Source organism: Lissotriton vulgaris, chromosome 1_1 (assembly GCF_964263255.1).
Source record: "Lissotriton vulgaris chromosome 1_1, aLisVul1.2, whole genome shotgun sequence".
Lineage (NCBI taxonomy): Eukaryota > Metazoa > Chordata > Amphibia > Caudata > Salamandridae > Lissotriton > Lissotriton vulgaris.
Genome location: NC_141685.1, coordinates 112,043,645 through 112,052,829, shown reverse-complemented (window position 1 = coordinate 112,052,829; position 9,185 = coordinate 112,043,645). Strand labels below are relative to the sequence as shown.

The window sequence follows — 9,185 nt, the reverse complement described above, 5'->3', positions numbered from 1 at the left end:
CTATTAACCCCTTAAAGCGTCATTTGAATCTCTATGCGCAGCAGCAGGGCTGGTTGCCTGCTTCCAAGAAAACAGCAAAGTCTCCTGTTAACCCTCATAAGACAGACTTTCAACGCCTGGCTAAGAGTTTGGCGGCTGCGCCTTCCACTGCTTCTAATCTGCATGATACCGAATCGGACAATGCACAGTCTTCCGCTTCTTCGGACCATGCTTCTCCTCCTCCTAAAAAACGAGTCTGTAAGGAACATTTTGTGGATGCCCCGGAGCGTCCTCCGGTGCTCAATTTTGAGCCTGCAGATATCGTTCATCCGAACTCTTCCACATGGCTGCCTTCACCTGCTGTGGCTACCTATATTGAGGCGCACATTCGACAACCTTTTGAGGCTTCAGTTCAGGCCCGGTTGCGCTCAGAGTGCCCGAGACCTGATTTGGCTGACCATTTGGCGAGACTCCGGAGGTTGACCCCATGATGGTCACGTACTTGAAGAAGTATGCAAAGGACCCGAAGAAGGGCCTTGATAGATCTTGGCGGTCTTGTCAGGATAAGGTACTAGACTTACTTGGACCGCTCACCAAGATTTTAGATCTGGGTTATAAGGCGAAGGAGGCCTCTGCCCTTGTGAACCCAACTGAATTAATTGAGTGGGCCCAACGGGCGATCTGCCAATTGGGGAATGCCAATTGCGCAATGTCTGCGGAACGTCGCAGGTCCATCATTTTGAAACTTGATCCTAAACTTTCTGAATTGGCCACTTCGGAGTCTGGACCTGAGGCGCAAGGCCTCTTGTTTGGTCAACCGTTTCTCAAAGAGCTCACGCGGTTTGTCTCCACCGTCAGTGGTATAGACAAGGCGCAAGCCTTCTTAAGACGGGCAATGCGTCCGGTTTTTGCAAAGGCCGGACGAGGTAGGGGACGTTCGTTCGGCCGTGGCTCTGCAAACCAGTCCCAGAGAGGCAACTCCTCTCAGCAAAGAGGATCTTACGACGCTAGTTATTCCACCAGGGCCAACTTTTATCCATCACGGAAAGGAAAAGGCCAGTATGGCAAAGGACGTTCAGGTGGTCAACAAGGACACTACCAGGATGCCCACTCTACAGGTGAGCCTGATTCAAGCATGCGATGTAATGTTGGGGGGTCGCATTCAATTTTTCCTACAAAATTGGCGCATGATCTCCAGCGATGCATGGGTGCTACAAACTGTTCAAGGGTTCAGAATAGAGTTTTATCACCCGATGCATCAGACCCGTCCTCCCCCTTGTTTGCATTTTTCTCTTCAGGATCAGGTTTGTCTCTCCGGGGAAATAGACACCCTCCTCAAGAAAGGGGCGATTCTTCCAACCACCCGTCATCCGATGGGGTTTGCCAGTTCAGTCTTTCTGGTCGAGAAAAAAGGGGGGGGGCTCTTGCCTGGTTCTCAACCTGAAGGACTTCAACGGTGGGGTGATCTATCGACATTTCAAGATGGAGGGTATCCATCTATTGAGGGATCTCCTGCGCGAGGGGGATTGGATGGTCCGACTGGATCTCAAAGATGCGTACCTCTCGATTCCGATTTACAGGCCTCATCGTCGTTTTCTCCAGTTTCACTGGCAGGGAGTTTGGTACGAGTATCAGGTTCTCCCGTTCGGTCTCTCGTCGGCACCGTGGTGCTTCACGAAGCTGTTGAGACCGGTTGTGGAACATCTACGGTCTCTGGGTGTCAGATTGATTATTTATCTGGACGATATTCTCCTTATGGCGGAATGTCCTCTCAAACTTCAACAACATCTGGAGTGGTCCATCGATCTTTTACAGTCTCTAGGTTTTCTGATCAATGTTCAGAAGTCGGTTTTGATTCCTGCCCAGTCTATAGAGTTCCTGGGTTTCCAGATCGACTCGGTGGCTTGTCAACTTCTCTTGCCTAATCAGAAGATGCGTTACATCAGGAGAGAATTGACGTCTGTTATTTCCAGACTGACTGTGTCGTTGAGGTCGTTGGCACGTGTAGTAGGTCTGTTAGCATCATCCATTCAGGCGATCTTTCCAGGTCCTCTGCATTACAGAGCGATGCAAAGGCTGAAAATCCAACATCTCCGGAAAGGTCTCAGGTACTCAGACCAGATTCCTCTTACGGAGGAAGTGCGTTGGGAGATGCAGTGGTGGTTGGACCACATGGAGGCCTGGAATGGTCGAGCCCTATTTGGTGCGTCCCCGGAGCTGGTGATAGAATCCGATGCCAGTCGGTGGGGTTGGGGTGCTCGCTGCGGGTCTGTCTCGACGGGGGGTCGTTGGTCCCCTCAGGAGTTGGCTCTCCACATAAACTGCCTGGAACTCCTAGCGGGTTCGTTTGCAATCAAGTGTTTCTCTCGCCTTCAACCGAGTTGCTGCATTCTTCTCCGGATGGACAACGTGTCCGCAGTCCGATATGTCAACAAGCTGGGCGGGACCCGATCCAAAGTGTTGGCGGAGATAGCCAAGGATTTCTGGCATTTTTGTCTTCAGAGGAAGATCACTGTTATTGCGGAGTATCTTCCGGGGTGCAACAATCAGATTGCGGATTGGCACTCCAGACATCTTCGGGATTACAGCGACTGGAGGCTTCACCCTCGAGTATTCCGTGCTCTCCTTCGGCGTTGGGGTCAATGTCAGTTAGATCTGTTTGCCTGTAGCCTCAACGCGCAACTTCCGCGCTTTTACAGTTGGAGGCCGGACCCTCAGGCTCTGGACACGGATGCTTTTCTTCAGCAGTGGCCATCGACCCTCTGTTATGCCTTTCCACCTTTTCTAATGATTCCCAGGGTGCTAGCTTACACCAAACGGTTTCGAGCGGATCTGATTCTGATTGCCCCTCTCTGGAGGGCTCAAGCATGGTTTCCGGTGTTTCTGGAAATGTGCTGCGCTCCGCCGTTCCTTCATCCCCCGTTGTCGAATCTCTTGGTGGATCCTCTCGGAGATCCACATCCCCTGATCCTATCCGGCTCTCTTCAACTGCTAGCGTGGAGGATCTCGGGGATCGCTGGACGCTCCCAGGCATTTCTAGCGACGCTTCAAAATTCCTTAGTGAGGCATGGGCTCCCAATACTCACAAACGGTATAAAGGGGCTTGGAAGCGATGGTGTGATTGGTGTGCTCAACGGGAAGTTGATCCCGTTTCAGCAGATATCAGTATGATTATTAATTTTTTGGCATCCTTGGCCACCTCTGGTCTGGCTTATTCGACGGTTAATGGTTTTCGCTCTGCTATTTCAGCGGGTCATATCCACATTGATGGGAAGCCTGCGGGTGAACATCCCTTTATTTCCAGGTTACTTAAGGGAGTTCGTTTTGCGAAACCTCCCGCCCCTAAATATGTTACTTTATGGGATGTTTCTGTTGTTCTCAGGTTCTTAGAGGCTTGGCCTTCGAATCCTTTGTTATCTCGCAAACAATTATCTGCGAAATTGACGATGTTACTTTGTCTGGTTTCTTGTAAGCGTGTGTCGGATGTCCACGCTTTGGATCTAGCAGGTCGCAGTTTTACTCCTGAGGGGGTTACCTTTCGTCTTTCCAGACGTACGAAATCTAATACGCCTTCCATTACATATTCTTCTTTTCCTTCTCGTCCCAACTTTTGTGTTGTACAATGCCTTAAGGATTATGAGGTGAGTACTGCTTCTTTCCGTTCAGACATGCAGGGTCAACTATTGATTGCCTTACAAAAATCTTTTCGCCCTGTCACTCCAGCTACTTTGGCGCGCTGGGTGCGGTGGCTTATGTCTGAGGCGGGTATTGATGTGTCTGTGTTTGGCGCGCATTCTGCACGAGGGGCGATGGCCTCTAAAGCTTATTCCATGGGTGTTACTCTGTTTGATATTATGAAGGCTGCAGACTGGTCATCTGATTCTGTGTTCAAAACGTTTTATTATAAACCTATTGATAGTGTTGCTTCTGTGGTGGTGGATCAGCTTTAAAAAAGCATAATCGGAGCCTCCTGTCCTGACATAGAATTCAAAATTTGCAAACATTCGTGACAAGAATTTTCAATTCTATTAAGGACTAGGAGGCGAGGATTATCCCACCCGTTGTTCATATTTGCTTGCTAATGTATTGTGACTGTTTACATGCAATTACAAATATATCACTCCTTGTTTTTTCCCTCCCTGGATTGCTCTTGACTCTCTTGCAATTTTGGATGTTACGGCTCTGTGTCTTTTCCAGGTTCTGACCAGAAGTGATGTTGTTTGTTCTCATCCGGAGTGTCATTCTCCTCCTGGCTTCTGGACCCGAAGTTCTTCTGCTGCCTACTTCAGGATCCTCTGGATTTCTGCAGCTTGTTTGGAGTTATTGTTCTTACTTTACTTGGGATTTTATTTTGACCTGGACCTGTTTCCACAAAGAAAGAGGAAGAAGGACTAATGTTGGGACCTTTTATACACTACTCTCTATGGTCATTCCCTGGTGTTCATAGGAAATGTAGTTTTTTGGTTGTTTTTATTGGCTGCTGAGCATTTCATTAAAGAAATGAGAAAGCATAATCCTCGCCTCCTAGTCCTTAATAGAATTGAAAATTCTTGTCACGAATGTTTGCAAATTTTGAAGTATTGCTTATGTTTTACATTACTGAAAATTAAAAATATTAACCTCAATATGGTTTTACTTGCCATTTTTTCTTCAGTCAACAATTCGATTGGAATTTTTTAAAATATTTTTCTCTAAAAAAAAGGAAAGTTGGGGTTCCTACCTTTAGCTGTCTTCTTTTTTTGAACGCAATGGAACTGCTTAATAATCCTTGAGTCACCATTGGTCATCAACTCCAATCTTTGCCAAAAACAATTTTTCTTTAGATCCAAAGAAAATCCCAGAATATCCAGTTTTTACTTTTCAAATTCAAAAATCCAGGACAATATTTTAAAAAGGCAACTTGGTTTGCCTTGATGCAGTGCATCAATGCAAACTCCTTTTATCCAAGAAAAACAAAATATGTGATTTTCTTTGTTAATTTCCAATATCCAAAAAGAGAATGCTTCATGAAGACTAAGGGGTCTATTACGATGTCGGGCGGATCGCCACCGCCATGGTGGTGGTGGCGATCCACCCGACATTAATGCCCGCCCGCCACCCTTTTCCCCCCTGCCACATTACAATGGCGGGGGGGGATCGCAGCGGAGGCAAACACCGCCCGCACCTTTTCCGCCCCGGTCGCCTTGCGGCCGGGGCGGAAAAGGAATAATATGGTGGCGGTGTCTATCAGACACCGCCAGCCATATTATGATGGGCATTTTTTAATGCCTTTCTGTGGCAGCAATGCCGCCACGGAAAGGCCGGCGGACTTCACTCTGGGGGCCCCCTGCGGGCCCCCAGAGTGAAGGTGATGTGTGGGGTGCACACGGGGGGGTACCTGTGGTACCCACCTGCATTCGCATAATCAAAGCGGCAGGCACCGCGCAGTGCCTGCCTCTTTGATTATGCAAATGTAAAAGTGCTTTTTAAGCATTGTGGCGGGCGGTGCTGAGAGCACCGCCCGCCACAATGCTTAACATGCAGGATGTGCCCGCCACTGTGGCGGGCACATCCTAATTCAACCCCCGCCGTTATGGCGGGCGGTCCCGCATACCGACAGGATGGCAGGCGGACAAAGTCCGTAAACCGACAGGATTGTCCGCCCACCATCCTAATGACCCCCTAAGACTTTCAAAAGAAGGCAACTTTTTTAGACTTATTCCACTAAAAATTGAAATTTGATCGATGTCAATCACTCGCAAAAATCCAAGAAAATGAGCATTGCTGGTTCTCAACAAAGTAACTTCGAAAAAATCCAACAAACCATCTTATTTCAATCAATCATCATTTTAAGACGAATGCCAAAAAATCCAGGTATTAAGGCCAGTTTACTCACGAGCACTTGAAAACCTGTTTTTTTTTTTTTAAATGGTCCTGAATTAGACTTCGAATGAAAATTAAATTCTATAACTAAAACAAAAAGATGTCTTTAAACAATGGCACCCTTGGGAGCTCTTATTGCTTGTAATGTAGACTTGGGTAAGAAAACAAGTTGTATGTTTTAAACTGGGTGGTCCATTAATGTAAACTATTTCAGGAGGGATTACATGTGCACAGAACACCCTCACACTAAGGGCTCAATGGGAACAAAAGACAGTACACAGTAAACCTCTAGTGCCTTAAAGGTTAGATTATGTTTCAAAAAGAGCAGGCCACCAGTATCCAACCACGAGCCCACATTTCAACATGCAGATTATAATAGGAGACCACATTTCAACATGCAGATTATAATAGGAGACCACATTTCAACACGCAGATTATAATAGGATGCTTCTGGGTTAGTGTCTGGCTCGACATCAATCACAATATAAAGAGCATTCTCAGTCTTGGATTCACGGAGATGGCATGGTCAAACCAAAAGCATTCTCTTAATATTACATTTAAAATTTTAAAAAAATTAACAAGGAACCATTCACATGGTGGAACTACTACTTGTAACGTGCATCGGTGTTTTTCATGGTAAAATAGAGCATTACATTAAATTATACCAAACCCGTTCTTAAGCAAAGCCCTTCCCTCACTTTTATCATTACATTAGAGGTGTCCACGATATTCTGCTCTATTTACAGTTTAAACATAATCTTACCTGTCTACTTTAGCGCCGCCATCCTGCGATCACCGGAAGTTGCAATCCTGAAAATGAAGTAAAACTATCGCGCGAGTACATCAGCAGATTCAAGCATAATAGAAGACGGACAAGTATTTCCTTTGCAAGTAACGGAAAAGCGTGTGAAAATGTATTGTTAGTGAATCTTACCATATTTTTATTAGAAAACAATGCAGCATCAGTTTTGAAACCTTATAATAATTTGTTTATTTACAAATTAAAAAACGATCAAAATAATAATAAATAATTTAATTTTCACAAAAATGACAGATTTTTTTTTTAAATACAGCAATAATGTTTGTGACGTTTTACGATCAATTTTGAAAGTAGCCACGAGGATTCACAAGAATATCTCTTATAGTTAATACACATCACGCAATATGGATTTATATTATACACGCCACCCTTTTAATGATCTAAATTGTATTTTTGAGATTACATTTATGAGAAGTAGATGAGTTTACAGAACACGAGCATTTGACATATTCACCATTCCAAGACGTCGCCCGTTTCCATTGCCGCAGTCCTTCGTTTATTATTATGTCGGCATACCGGAAGTCACCCCAAGCGACGGCCTGAGCTCTTCTACACCGGTTCCTGTGCTGAAGCTACTCAGATGTGGAGACCGCCCCGCCCTCGGTCTGAGGGTTTGGGTCCTCTGCTGCGCTCTGCGGCGATAGAAAGGTAAGACTGAGATCATAGGTTTCATGTAGTTCGAAGTGAGATCCACGCTGACAATAGACCTGAGCACCGCTCCTTCACATAGAGTTACTTTCAGCGTTTGCATTAAAGAAGTATGTTTCTGTGCCCGACTGTAGCACTCCCAACGGACCGCCCACATCGGAACTCCTCGGCGCTCGTCGCTCGGCTTCCGGTTGACCGAGTAAGCGCATCGCCAGGAACGCCTCGAACGCCGGCTGCTTTTTCGGCCGTCGCAACCGCCGCCTGTCGCACAAAAACAGAACCCTCATTAGAACAAGCGGCAAATATTGAATCTGCGCTTTTGCCGCGCTGTAGGGAACAGAGGGGGCGCGGCGCCCGCACCCCCCATCGGGGGTCCACAGACTCTGGACCCGGCGCGCTGACAGAGACGCAGCACAGGAAGCGCCAAAGGAAAGTGTTATCAACGAGGGGAAGAGAGTGGGCATGTTAATTCCGAGTCTGTAGTATTCGGAGAGAAGCCGTTAAGAGCATACAATTAAGAGGCGGATGGTGGCAGAAGAAAAGACTCAAATTACCAGGAGAGAATACTGATATTGAAGTTGCTGAGGTGCCTGGATTTCGTGTGGTGAGGTGAGGAAGGAGTGCGGGCCCACAGAAACAGAGGTAAGTGAAGGAGGCAAGTCTTCCTAAACTTGAACATTCTGCCCAAAATTAAATAATTAAGGGAAGCAATCTGGGGGAGAGGGTAGTTGCCTATACACAAGCGACAGAAGCCTTGCAGTACATCAAAGCTCCCTTGTACCCCCGGCTACGTAGTAAAGAAGAATTTGAAAAACAAATGGCCTTAGGGAAAACAAAACCACGTAAGGCCCTGAAAAACCCTAAAAAAGCAGGAAACAAATCCGGAATGGTGGACGTGACCAATGCATCAAAAAGTCTGGAGAACGCAAAAACAACACCAACCGGCAGCAGAGTAATGACTAATGGAGAAATCTCACCCCCGAGTTCAACTCCTTTGCCAGCACTTGCATCCTCTAAGTCAGCTGGCGCAAATGGGGGGTCGGCGGTATCAAAAACCATTAAGGATTTTATCGGGAAACATTTTAAAGGGAAAGAGACAGTACGTAAGGAGTCAAGTGTATTAGAGACCCCGCAAACCATCGAAGACTCGGCAGAAACTAGCTTGGAACCCCTGAACCAGTCAGTCTTCAATATCGCTGAGATACCATTGGAACCTCGATTGTCTTCCTCACCAAGGATGTGGCAGTCACTATTCACCCAGGTCACAGGAGCAGAGGTGGTGAACGAGGATAAAATAGACAGTAGCAACCACTTGGGTGAAGAGAATTCTGCTGAGCGGGAAATCAGTGTCAATGGACAACAAAGACTAAAGAGCCCAATTGTTATCGGATTAAATGCTACAGACGTGCCCCTATGCAATTTGGAGGTGACTGGATCTACTAGCCTATCCATGCTTGAAGTTATGTTGATGCTCCAAAAGACCTTGCAGGGCATTTTAGAAGTCTCAGTCCTAAATAACGACATTATAAAAAGACAAGGTGACCAATATAAGGATATTCTCGGAGAAGTGATACAGATTAAAAATTTGATGCCCGCCTTAGTAAGACCAGTAGAAGATCAGGAAGAGATTATAGTGGATAGTGGGGATGTAGCGAGAAGGGAGAGTAGCCATTCAGAGGATGCACCCACAGAATACATATCCTATCGCCCAATGATAATAAAAAGGTATGGGGAAAGGAGCTATAGAAAGCAAATAACAACAAAGCAAAGGAGGGGGAAAAAGGCCCCAGTTAACAGCAACCCCGAAAAGCACCAGGAGCAAGCGAAGGGGGCCACTCCAGTCTATAAGTTAAAGGATAAGGATCTAAGGCAAGGA

At 46.3% G+C, this 9,185-nt stretch overlaps 1 protein-coding gene across 1 annotated transcript in view; it reads right to left on the bottom strand.

Moving 5' to 3' along the window:
• The window catches only part of LOC147737652 (uncharacterized), an 84,721-nt gene extending 78,062 nt beyond the window's left edge, over window positions 1–6,659 (bottom strand). The window contains exon 1 of the mRNA XM_086939586.1: window positions 6,605–6,659. The gene's annotated coding sequence lies outside the window, so the exon portion shown is untranslated. The remainder of the gene's footprint in view (window positions 1–6,604) is intronic.
• Window positions 6,660–9,185: the final 2,526 nt, after the last annotated feature.